Consider the following 14,084-nt stretch of genomic DNA (forward strand, 5'->3'; position numbering starts at 1 on the left):
CAGGAATCCGAGAATAAGCTTCTTTTCACGAGTTCTACTCAATTTCGGATTTTGATATAAAATGAATTCCTTCACTCAAACCAAGTTAAAACTGCTTTGTCCTTCATATTTATCCATATCTGAATAGGTTTTAACAAAAAAGAAAGTATTACTTTGCAGAATACAAAAGAACAACACTAAACCTTTTCAGGAATCCGAGAATAAGCTTCTTTTCACGAGTTCTACTCAATTTCGGATTTTGATATAAAATGAATTCCTTCACTCAAACCAAGTTAAAACTGATTTGTCCTTCATATTTTTGCATGTCTAAATAGGTTTCAGGCATAAAATTCCTCATATTACCCTGTATGAGAAAGAAGCATACTTGTGATGGAGCAATACACTCCTTTTGGGTAACCTAAACTGATGGTTGGGGAGGAAAGTTAGAAGAACAATCAACTATACCCAAAGACAGATACGTGATGAGCGGGCAATATAACTGTGTTTTTGCTTCAGTGGTCAGAGCAACTCTCTATTCTGTACTGTGTTGTTCTCTCTTGCAAGATATTATTATTAAAGCCTCTTATCTCCTCAGAAGAAAATAACTGACTCTGTGCGTTACTAGATTTCCACCACAATTTTGGCGTCAGGAACAGGATCCCTCAACTGGTGTCTCTGGACCGGACCGCAGTGCATGGCCAGTCTGGACTGAAGTAGCTGTTCCAGCCTCATACCTCCAAGGCCTTTTCTGAGAGAGAGGACTGGCAGGTCCTTTTCCTGAATACCAGCGCTGGGATCATTTTTGAAATATGATAGTCTGAGACGATAGGACTGCTTTTTAGTTTTTATTTGAATAAAAGAGGGTTTCCCGGTTGTGTCATTAGTGAGACAGAGATTTCACGGGTAAGTGAAACTTTTGAAGCAGTCCGAAGAAGTGTGAAGTACTCCGAAGAAGTGTGAGTACAGATTAAGGTCCTCATTGGAGACGTCCTTTGAGTGAAGGAATATATTTCCCCATTCCAAGTCTGAGAATGGGAAACAGTAGGTCTCAGACTTTTGACCCTAATGAAAAAGAAATATGGTCCAGAGGTTTTCCACCTGAAGGTTCTTTTAGTATGTTAGAAATAAGAAAATTAGAAGAAAGGTTTTGCAAATATGAGAAAGAGATGAAGCAAAAAAAAAAGAAAATTAAGTTTAAATAAGAAGTAAGAAAGGTATAGAATGTTGTAGAATGAAAAAATAAAGTGTATTAAGAGAAAGAAAGGAAAACGCTAAACAAATGCCATGACGGAATGATGATGATAATTTAGTATGTGGACGAAAAGATAATTCAGCTCTGATTAAGACTGAATCTTCTTTTAAACCACCACCATATTCCACTGATAACACTTCTTCTCCTTCTGCACCTCTTTACCCCACCCTGAGCGCTCTCGCTGTGCCGGATCCAGACCTGGACTCCTGCCCTCCACGACGCCTGCAACAACAACAGCCAGCCCTGCCACAAGCCTCTGGCTCTCGGGAAGAAGGGACTTCTTCCATCCTCCCTCGGGAAGAAATTCCATCATCCTCACAACATCAGTTACATAGGTCTGATGATGAGGAAAAGGAAGACGTTTGGTTCTCCAGCGTACCTGCCCAAGAACTTTTAACGCAAGTGACAAAAATCCTTTACCCACAATCTGGACTTCGGAGATCTAAACGTGAGAAAAAACAAAACCAGATTCAAACCATGCCTATGGTTAAAGTTGCAGGTCCCACTGGACCATTACTGGTTTATCGACCCTGGACTGAGACTGACATCATGGAAGCATAACAATGCTTACCAGATCCAGAGAATTCTGGACCCCGTTTTGCTGACGAGTTGCGAGATTTCTGCGCACAATTCTGCCCGACCGGGGTTGAATTGCGTCGCATATTGGCAAAAAAGTTCAAACCGACCGACCTCTGCAAAATAGAGGCCAGTATGCTACAACTGGATTTGCGACCTACCAACAGTGAACGAGGACATAATGATAACGCTCAATATGAAGCAGCCATCCAAAGACTGTGTCAAGCCATCACCACTCAAATTCCAACCAAAATCAATATGTCCCACATTTACACCTGCAAACAGAAACCCGGTGAAGGGACTGATGATTTTGTACACCGCATCCTTGAGGAAGTCAGCAAGCACAGCGGTCATCAGAGACCAACGGATTTGGGTAATGAACCAGGACCATGGGAGAGTATTGCATGTAATGCAATAATTAAAGGCCTCATGCCAGATGTCGCCACTGAAGTAAAGAACATTTACGTGGGATGTTGTGAGGGTCCTCGTTTGGCTGACGTTCGCCGATATGCTCGCCATGCTCAGAACCAAGTTGAGACACGTAAGACCATCAAAAGGGACAAGTGTGAAAAGGAGCTGCATTTGGCAGCCATGACCATGTATTACGCAGTTGGTGTAAACAGAGGACGAGGCCGAAGTCGAAGACGTGGACGTGTGGGAGAGGAGGTCGAAATGGGCCACGTCAGAGCTATGATCCGAATATTTGTTTTTACTGTGGCCAGACTGGACACTGGAAGAAGGACTGTCCACAGCTGAAAAGTGATGAAATTGGGCAAAAGGCTGACTGAGGGTGGGAGGCAGGTTCTGGACGTCACGCGCCAGCGCAGCCTCCACTAATGGGTGATAGCACAACACACACACACATTTTTCCTGCTCTGTGCAGTGAACAAACGCTTGCCAACTGTGATTCACGTAGTAAAGTTTTGCATGCTATTTCCGTCCTAGAGCAAAGATATTTGTCTCAGAATATAGGAACCTATGTTCATCAGTAGTGACGTCAGGGGAGTTTGATTGTCCTCCAAAGTTGTGGAAACCACGTTTACTCTATGTCTGCATCAGGCCAGGTTGTGAAGGAGAAAATGACAACGCCCATTGCTTGTGTCACTCCCGATGGGCTCTCCTTCAAACACTCATTTTTGTTATCAGAGTTGTGTCCCATTAACCTGATGGGCCGTGATCTCATGTGCAAATTAGGCATTATTTTAACTTCTACACCAGAGGGTGTTAAGGTTATGTTACAGTCTGACAAAGCTTTCACAGCAGTGCAGTTTGATTCATCGGCACTTACATATGCTTATGAGTGGAAACTTCCCAGCTCTCCTTTTTCACAACAACTAGTGGAAGAAGCAAAAGCGTTAGTTTCACCCCTTTCTGATTTCATGCAACTTGCTGATTTGCACTGCACATCACACATTTCTTTGGGGCCTGACAATGACTATGAGAAGAAGTGAAAAAATATAAAACAATGTAAAAAACAATACCCTTTGAAGCCTGAAGCAATTAAAGGGATTAAACCTGTTTTTCAATCTTTTCAGAAAACAGGCGTTATTGTTCCTTGTGAAAACTCACCTGTGCGCACTCCATTGTTTCCTGTTAAAAAGATTAAAGATGCTGGCCAGCCAGATGAATGGCGTTTTGTACAGGACCCCCAAGCGGTGAATGCTGCAGTTCAGCCACTTGCTCCTACTGTGCCCAACCCACACACTATTTTGTATCATGTCATGGTTGGACCATGTGTCAAAAGGGGGGATGCTGAATGAACTCACTGCTCAGTGGTTCACAAAAGGGTTCAGTTCATATGCGCAAAAATACTGTCAGTCATGTATGGTTTGTGCCACACATAATGTAGGAAAGGCATTACACACATCACAAGCTGCACACACTCCACCAGAGAGACCTTTTGAACATTTGATGATGGATTTTGTTGAACTCACACCAGCTGAAGGAAAGAAATATGCACTAGTAATAGTGGACGTGTTTAGTAAATGGGTTGAAGTTTTCCCTGCAAAACATGCAAACAGTAATGCAGTGACTAAAGCACTGATAAACAAAAATCATTCCTAGATGGGGCTTTCCAGAGAAGATCAGCAGTGATAATGGCACACATTTTGTAAACACTGCATTGACTGAGGTTGGTAAATTCCTGGGAATAAGCTTGCGCACACATTGTGCTTATCATCCACAGAGTGGAGGTGCTGTGGAAAGAGAAAATGGTACATTAAAGTCCAAGTTAGCCAAATGTTGTGAAGAAACAGGTCTGCCATGGACAAAAGCATTACCTATTGTGCTTACCTACATGAGAATGAGAATCAGAGCTCGAGTGAATCTCAGCCCATTTGAAATTTTATTTGGCAGACCTCCTAACCTGGGATTGGGACCTGTAACCAGACCCCTCCCTTCCACAACTGTTTGTGATGATGCTATGTTGTCTTACTGTCGAAACCTTTCCACTGTTCTATCTCAAGTTTCACAGACAGTAAAAGCAGCCCTTCCAGCCACAGAAAACACACCTCTGCACCCACTCCAACCAGATGACAGGTGGTGAAGGAACTTTGCAGGAAACATTGGAAGTCCAAACGTTGGCAAGGCCCGTTCCAGGTGCTACTGGTCACTCACACAGCTGTTAAAGTTGCAGAGAGAGGAACCTGGATTCATGCCAGTCACTGTAAGAAGGTACCAGAACCAGTAGATGACTTCCACCCTGACATACATCAGCCTAACCAACACGCCCGGAAGGACAAAGATAAGAGTCAGCAGTAAAAGCTGTACTCCACCGGTGTGTTAAGTGCTAGTAACCTCTGACACCGAAGATTGAAACATCCTGAGACCTGCGATGAAGATGATCATACACATGGTGTGAACCATGGCAGAAACTGTTTGTTGTTTGTATTTTCTTATTTGTAACCAGCATGTGCACATTGTATCTTGATTTCACAGGAAGCAATAATACAGGGCTGCTGTATTGTTCCCTGTGTGCGAGGCCTCATTGTATGTATCTCACTAAATGATTCAAATGACTCAAAGAACTTTTTTGCTTTCAAAATTTTTCCTCTAGTGACGCTGACTTAGAGAGGGATGAAGATAATCATGTTTAATTGTTCATGTTTTGATTGTTTATCATTGGACCCTTTATCACTATGATGCCTGCATTTTAAACTCACGTTGTGTGCAAATGCAGGCTGATGTTTTACAGATAAAGTTATTATTTTCCTTGTTTCTTTTTGGGTTGATTAATATAATAGTATTATTATAATCAAAAGGGAGGAATGTAATGGAAAATAATTCTTATATGCATTGTATTGAGTGTTACTGTGTATGACCTGCAAATGACCGAGCTGCAAGGTACCACCCTGCCCTGTTTTCTTAAATTCCTCTTTACAACGGTGGGATTGTTATAATGAGATAGCTGCACTTTAGGGGGGACAGGGTTAGGCTGGTATTTACGAGTGTGTCTGGGTAACCTCAACTGATGGTTGGGGAGGAAAGTTAGAAGAACAATCAACTATACCAAAAAACAGATGACGTGATGAGCGGGCAATATAACTGTGTGTTTTTGCTTCAGTGGTCAGAGCAACTCTGTATTCTGTACTGTGTTGTTCTCTCTTGCAAGATATTATTATTAAAGCCTCTTATCTCCTCAGAAGAAAATAACTGACTCCCCAAATGCAAGTGTCAGGACAAATGATCAAAGTTCTCCAAGCTTCAGTCTGCAGAGAGGTACAAGACAGGGTTGTCCACTTTCGCCCTCACTTTTTGCTATTTTCATCAAACCTTTAGCAGCTGCTATCAGACAAGATAGAAATATTAAAGGCATCCAACCCCAAAATATTGAGCATAAAATAAGTCTTTATGTTGATGATGTATTACTTTTCCTTCAGAACTCACAGACGTCTCTCACTCACACGATCACACTCATAAATAAATTCTCAGCACTTTCTGACTACTCTATCAATTGGTCTAAGACCACAGTTCTGCCCATTAACTGTAGGGTCCAGAATATACCTGCGATCACTTTACAGTCAGGAAATATTAGATATTTAGGCATAAACATTTCCTCCAGGCTCTCAGAGCTAACAAAGCTAAATTATGTGCAATTATTAAAGACAGTAGAGGACGATCTCTCTCTATATTACAACCATTAAAATGATGATACTACCAAAAGTTAACTATTTGTTCTCAATGATCCCCATAAAACCACCTGCTACTTGGTTTAAGTCACTAGATTCATGCATCTCCAAATTTCTGTGGAAAAACAAACCACCACGTATTAGTTTAAAAACCCTACAGAAGACCAAGGACAGTGGTGGATTAGATTTACCTAATTTTCAGCACTATTCCTTAGCCAATAGGTTACAGTATATATCAAAATGGTTTAAACCTAGCCCAATAGATGAACCATGGATAAATATAGAACAAGCATTGTGTGATAATCTGGAAATCTCTGACCTGCCACTTATTAGTCAAAATGTAAAAAATCACAAATGTTGCAAAAGCATTAACATCAGCACCTCTCTGACAACCTGGTGGGAATTTCTTAAAAAAACAAAGTCTTCACTTGTCCCGTGTAAGCTTACACCCATCTGGAACAATCCTGACATCCTGCAAAACAAAAAAATGCTAAACATTACTCTGTGGAAGATCAATGGAATCAAACATCTGGTACATATAATCCAAAATGGACATTTTATTTCATTTGATGAGCTCATATCACAACATGAGATAGGCAGCAATTAATTCCTAGAATATCAACAACTTAAGTCTAATAATAACAAAGAAATATATCCTCCACCAACCAGACTCACAACTCCCGATTAGGGTAGCAGAATTTCTAAGCATCTGCACCCCAAAACTACTATCAAAAATATATAAATTATTGTCTAAGATAGATGACACAATGTCTCTACCGTCCTCAAAATGGGAGGCAGATTTATCCATCAGTTCTAGTCATAGCTTCTGGCCACAAATATGTTCAAACACCTTCAGAATGACTCAAAATCCTAATTTACAGCTCATACAATACAAAATTCTTCATAGAACACACTATACAGGACAAAGGATGTTCAGGATGGGTCTAACACACTCAAACATCTGCTCACATTGCACAGATAACACACCTGATGATTATGCACACGCTTTGTGGTTTTGTGCGCCTGTCCAGAAGTTCTGGCTTGAAGTCTGTGCGGACCTATCAACATGGCTGTGGAGGTGGCGTGGTGCATCAGCTGCAGGAGAGAGCTGTGGAGAGAGCTCTGGGGAGAAGGACTAGGTGAGTGATTAGTACACCGGCAGTCACTTGTCTAATCACTGTCCTCTTTTAAAAACTCAGTAGCGTGCTGGAGCTGGAAGGAGGATTGAAGTGGAGTCGGCAGCACGAACCGGGAGGTAAGGCCTGCGAACGACTCCACATTCGTGAAAAAGGGTTAAATAAATTATACGTTGAACCGTCCGCTGTCTCTGAGTCTCTCTGAGAGAACCCGCAGTGGCAACAGGCCGCCACATTGGCACCCAACTGGGATTCAGAAGAGGAGACATGACGGAACCGCAATAGCCCATAACAGCTCTGGCCCAAATGCTGGCGGAGGTCGCGGCGATGAATCAGGACCAGGCGGCTCTCGGCAGGCAGCAGCTGGCCACACTGCAGGGCCAGGTGGAACGGCAGACGGACCTGCTGGAAGCACTGGTGGCTCGAGCCGGGGCAGCGGCACCGGCCCCCTCGCTCGCTGGGGTCGGCCTGTATAAGATGACGCCTGAAGACGACCCTCAGTCATTTCTGGGGATGTTCGAGGCAACGGCGGCGGCGTGCAGATGGCCGGAGGCGGAGTGGGCCGTGCGGTTGCTTCCCCTCCTGTCTGGGGACGCCCAAACGGCGGCGCTGAGCCTTCCTGCTCGCTCTTGAAGCCAGTACGCGGATGTCTAGAGGGCAGTCCTGGATCGCCTGGGGTACTCGGCGGAGGACCATCGCCGCCGGTTCAGAAGGACCAAACTGGGCCACACGGACCGTCCGTTCACATATGCGCCCGACGTAGTGACACGGTGGCTGCTGCCAGGGGACTCGAATGGAGGGCGGAGGATGCTGGGACAAATCGTCCTGGAACAGTTCGTGGAGGGGCTGCCAAGTGGTACGGCGGAGTGGGTACGCTGCCACCGACCCACTGACTTGGAGGCCGCGATCACCCTTGTGGAGGACCATCTGGCCGTTTTTTCCCAGGGCCGGACACCGGAGGCTCGGCCAGCATCGCTGGGCCGGCCAACACCAGCGCCCCGGAGGAGGCTGTCAACAGCTGGCTCTCAGCTGGCAACAGCACGACCGTCTCCTCTCCCCCACACTAACCTTTCTTGCCCTCTCTTTCCACCCCAGGTTCCAGCCGCTATAAGTCCTGCTCCCGACCCACAGAGGGTCCCTCAGGTGGCGGGGCAGGAGTGTTGGAGGTGCGGGCAGCCCGGTCATTTTCGCCGCGAGTGCCCGCTCATGGAGGTCAGACAGGTGATTCGGGTTGTTGGCCCTCCAGCGCCCTCCCCCGGTCCAGGAGGGACGTACAGCGTTCCGGTAAGGATTCAGGGGGGTACACATCAGGCAATGGTGGACTCGGATATCACACAGTATAGTTCACCAGAATCTGATTCGACCTGGGGCTTTGATAGAGGCAGAATGGGTTGATATTAGGTGTGTGCATGGGGATATTCACAGATACCCCGTGGTCCCAGTTGAAATTCGCTGTAAGGGGAAAAAGCATAGTGTGAAGGCCGCGGTTAGCTCTTGCCTGGCGCACCCCCTGATTTTGGGAACCGATTGTCCCGGGTTTGATAGATTAGTGGGGCAGTGTGTGGGGGTGCGCTCACGACCGTCAGGGTCATGGGATATGTGTGCTGTCCTCAGCGGTGACGCGAGGTTGTCCGACACTGCAGACGGGGAGGGGGAGCCGACGGTACCTTCACAGGAGGCTCCGTCAGTTCCCGTGTTCGACTCCATGGAAGATTTTCCACTCGAGCAGTCTCGTGATGATACTCTACGCTATGCCTTGGATCAGGTGATAAAAATTGATGGTCATATGGTGCGCCCTGACGCAATGCTAACACATCCGCATTTTTCATTGTGCAGGGACAGAGTGTACAGAGTGAGTCGTGACACTCAGACAGAGGAAATCATAACACAGCTGTTGGTGCCGAAAAGCCGTTGGGAAATAGTTTTCCAGGCGGCTCATTATAACCCGATGGCGGGGCATATGGTGTATGAAAAAACGATGAATCGTATAATGGCCCGGTTCTATTGGCCAGGCATTCGGGCAGACGTGCGCCGCTGGTGCGCGACCTGCTCCAAATGCCAGTTGGTTAACCAACCGGCCGTCCCGAAAGCACCTTTGCGCCCATTGCCGCTGATTGAGGTCCCATTTGAGCGTATTGGGATGGATCTCATCGGGCCCTTTCATCGGAGCGCACGTGGATATCGCTTTGTGTTAGTTCTGGTGGATTATGCAACACGATATCTAGAAGCAGTGCCGTTGCGCACCATCTCTGCAAAGAGTGTAGCGCAGGCACTGTTTCAAGTTATCTCCCGAGTCGGGATCCCGAAAGAGATCCTGACTGATCAAGGCACCTCTCACCGTCCCAGAGAGCAGACATAGCCCAGTTCCAGCAGCATTACGCTGATGTGTTCTCCCCCCTGCCAGGACGCACAAGCCTTATTCAACACCATGTTGAGACACACCCGGGCGTGACAGTGCGTTCACGTCCCTATCGGTTACCTGAGCACAAGAGAAAAGTGGTTCAGGCAGAATTGGAAGCTATGCTGGAGATGGGTGTAATTGAGGAGTCTAACAGCGCCTGGGGTAGTCCTATCGTTTTTGTAGTCAAGACGGATGGGTCTATCCGGTTCTGTGTGGACTATCGCAAGGTGAATGATGTGTCACGATTTGATGCCTATCCTATGCCCCGGGTCGACGAGCTCCTGGATCGCCTGGGCACTGCTCGTTTTTTTACGACACTAGATTTGACCAAGGGCTACTGGCAGATTCCCTTGTCTCCAGAGTCTAAGGAAAAAACGGCCTTCTCCACTCCGTACGGGTTGTACCAATTTGTCACACTTCCGTTCGGGTTGTTCGGGGCCCAAGCCACATTTCAACGCCTTATGGATCGGGTCCTGCGGCCGCATGCTGCGTATGCTGCTGCTTACCTGGATGACGTCATTCCATAGCAACAGCTGGGCGGAGCATGTTCAGCAGGTGGCGGCAGTGCTGGAGTCACTGCGGCAGGCGGGGCTCACGGCCAACCCAAAGAAGTGTGCAGTTGGACGGAGGGAGGTACGGTATCTGGGGTACCACTTGGGCGGCAGACAGGTGCGTCCACAGGTAGACAAGACAGCAGCGATTGCAGCCTGCCCAAAACCTAAGACCAAGAAAGAGGTGAGGCGGTTTTTGGGGCTGGCCGGATATTACCGGCGATTTATTCCCAACTTCGCGGAGCTGACCAGCCCCTTGACCGACCTTACCCGAAAAGGTGCCTCTGATCCGGTCCGGTGGACGGAGCAGTGCCAGGCGTCACTTGAGAGGGTAAAGCAGACCCTCTGTGGGGAGCCTCTTCTCCACACACCTAACTCCTCTCTCCCATTTGTCCTGCAGACTGATGCATCGGGAAGGGGGTTGGGGGCTGTTCTGTCCCAGCAGGTGCGGGGCGTTGACCGCCCAGTGCTTTACATCAGCCAGAAACTATCCGAGAGGGAGACCAGATACAGCACGGTGGAGAGGGAGTGCCTGGCCATCCGGTGGGTGGTCGGCGCTCTGCGGTATTACTTGCTGGGGCGCCCATTCACCCTCTGCTCGGACCATGCTCCCCTCCAGTGGCTCCACCGAATGAAAGATGTCAATGCACGGATCACCCGCTGGTATCTGGCACTACAGCCTTTTAAATTCAAAGTGGTCCATAGGCCGGGGGCACAGATGGCGGTGGCCGACTTCCTTTCCAGCTCGCATGGCGAGGTGGGGGGGAGTAAGTTAGGCCGGACGGCTCCCCGGCCAAGGTCAGGCTGTGGAAGTATGTGGAGGTGCTGCAGGAGAGAGCTGTGGAGAGAGCTCTGGGGAGCAGGACTAGGTGAGTGATTAGTACACCGGCAGTCACTTGTCTAATCACTGTCCTCTTTTAAAAACTCAGTAGCGTGCTGGAGCTGGAAGGAGGATTGAAGTGGAGTCGGCAGCAGGAACCGGGAGGGAAGGCCTGCGAACGACTCCACATTCGTGAAAAAGGGTTAAATAAACGATACGTTGAACCGTCCGCTGTCTCTGAGTCTCTCTGAAAGAACCCGCAGTGGCAACAGGCCACCACAATGTGCAATTATTAAAGACAGTAGAGGACGATCTCTCTCGTTGGAAGTCCTTACCTATATCACTTATGGGGAGAGTTAAAACCATTAAAATGATGATACTACCAAAAGTTAACTATTTGTTCTCAATGATCAATGACCTGCTACTTGGTTTAAGTCACTAGATTCATGCATCTCTAAATTTCTGTGGAAAAACAAACCACCACGTATTAGTTTAAAAACCCTACAGAAGACCAAGGACAGTGGTGGATTAGATTTACCTAATTTTCAGCACTATTCCTTAGCCAATAGGTTACAGTATATATCAAAATGGTTTAAACCTAGCCCAATAGATGAACATGGATAAATATAGAACAAGCATTGTGTGATAATCTGGAAATCTCTGACCTGCCACTTATTAGTCAAAACGTAAAAAATCACAAATGTTTCAAAAGCATTAACATCAGCACCTCTTTGACAGCCTGGTGGTAATTTCTTAAAATAACAAAGTCTTCACTTGTCCCGTGTAAGCTTACACCCATCTGGAACAATCCTGACATCCTGCAAAACAAAAAAAATGCTAAACTTTACTCTGTGGAAGATCAAAGGAATCAAACATCTGGAACATATAATCCAAAATGGACATTTTATTTCATTTGATGAGCTCATATCACAACATGAGATAGGCAGCAATTAATTCCTAGAATATCAACAACTTAAGTCTAATAATAACAAAGAAATATATCCTCCACCAACCAGACTCACAACTCCCGATTAGGGTAGCAGAATTTCTAAGCATCTGCACCCCAAAACTACTATCAAAAATATATAAATTATTGTCTAAGATAGATGACACAATGTCTCTACCGTTCTCAAAATGGGAGGCAGATTTATTCATCAGTTCTAGTCATAGCTTCTGGCCACAAATATGTTTGAACACCTTCAGAATGACTCAAAATCCTAATTTACAGCTCATACAATACAAAATTCTTCATAGAACACACTATACAGGACAAAGGATGTTCAGGATGGGTCTAACACACTCAAACATCTGCTCACATTGCACAGATAACACACCTGATGATTATGCACACGCTTTGTGGTTTTGTGCGCCTGTCCAGAAGTTCTGGCTTGAAGTCTGTGCGGACCTATCAACATGGCTGTGGAGGTGGCGTGGTGCATCAGCTTCAGGAGAGAGCTGTGGAGAGAGCTCTGGGGAGAAGGACTAGGTGAGTGATTAGTACACCGGCAGTCACTTGTCTAATCACTGTCCTCTTTTAAAAACTCAGTAGCGTGCTGGAGCTGGAAGGAGGATTGAAGTGGAGTCGGCAGCACGAACCGGGAGGTAAGGCCTGCGAACGACTCCACATTCGTGAAAAAGGGTTAAATAAATTATACGTTGAACCGTCCGCTGTCTCTGAGTCTCTCTGAGAGAACCCGCAGTGGCAACAGGCCGCCACATTGGCACCCAACTGGGATTCAGCAGAGGAGACATGACGGAACCGCAATAGCCCATAACAGCTCTGGCCCAAATGCTGGCGAAGGTCGCGGCGATGAATCAGGACCAGGCGGCTCTCGGCAGGCAGCAGCTGGCCACACTGCAGGGCCAGGCGGAACGGCAGACGGACCTGCTGGAAGCACTGGTGGCTCGAGCCGGGGCAGCGGCACCGGCCCCCTCGCTCGCTGGGGTCGGCCTGTATAAGATGACGCCTGAAGACGACCCTCAGTCATTTCTGGGGATGTTCGAGGCAACGGCGGCGGCGTGCAGATGGCCGGAGGCGGAGTGGGCCGTGCGGTTGCTTCCCCTCCTGTCTGGGGACGCCCAAACAGCGGCGCTGAGCCTTCCTGCTCGCTCTTGAAGCCAGTACGCGGATGTCTAGAGGGCAGTCCTGGATCGCCTGGGGTACTCGGCGGAGGACCATCGCCGCCGGTTCAGAAGGACCAAACTGGGCCACACGGACCGTCCGTTCACCTATGCGCAGCAGTTGACCGACGTAGTGACACGGTGGCTGCTGCCAGGGGACTCGAATGGAGAGCGGAGGATGCTGGGACAAATCGTCCTGGAACAGTTCGTGGAGGGGATGCCAAGTGGTACGGCGGAGTGGGTACGCTGCCACCGACCCACTGACCTGGAGGCCGCAATCACCCTTGCGGAGGACCATCTGGCCGTTTTTTTCCTGGGCCGGACACCGGAGGCTCGGCCAGCATCGCTGGGCCGGCCAACACCAGCGCCCCGGAGGAGGCTGTCAACAGCTGGCTCTCAGCTGGCAACAGCACGATCGTCTCCTCTCCACCGCACTAACCTTTCCTGCCCTCTCTTTCCACCCCAGGTTCCAGCCGCTACAAGTCCTGCTCCCGACCCACAGAGGGTCCCTCAGGTGGCGGGGCAGGAGTGTTGGAGGTGCGGGCAGCCCGGTCATTTTTGCCGCGAGTGCCCGCTCATGGAGGTCAGACAGGTGATTCGGGTTGTTGGCCCTCCAGCGCCCTCCCCCGGTCCAGGAGGGACGTACAGCCTTCTGGTAAGGATTCAGGAGGGTACACATCAGGCAATGGTGGACTCGGGCATCACACAGTATAGTTCACCAGAATCTGATTCGACCTGGGGCTTTGATAGAGGCAGAATGGGTTGATATTAGTTGTGTGCATGGGGATATTCACAGATACCCCATGGTCCCAGTTGAAATTCGCTGTAAGGGGAAAAAGCATAGTGTGAAGGCCGCGGTTAGCTCCTGCCTGGCGCACCCCCTGATTTTGGGAACCGATTGTCCCGGGTTTGATAGATTAGTGGGGCAGTGTGTGGGGGTGCGCTCACGACCGTCAGGGTCATGGGATATGTGTGCTGTCCTCAGCGGTGACGCGAGGTTGTCTGACACTGCAGACGGGGAGGGGGAGCCGACGGTACCTTCACATGAGGCTCCGTCAGTTCCCGTGTTCGACTCCATGGAAGATTTTCCACTCGAGCAGTCTCGTGATGATACTCTACGC

This window comes from Leuresthes tenuis, unplaced genomic scaffold, assembly GCF_036924035.1.
Source record: "Leuresthes tenuis unplaced genomic scaffold, fLeuTen1.0.hap1 SCAF_10, whole genome shotgun sequence".
Lineage (NCBI taxonomy): Eukaryota > Metazoa > Chordata > Actinopteri > Atheriniformes > Atherinopsidae > Leuresthes > Leuresthes tenuis.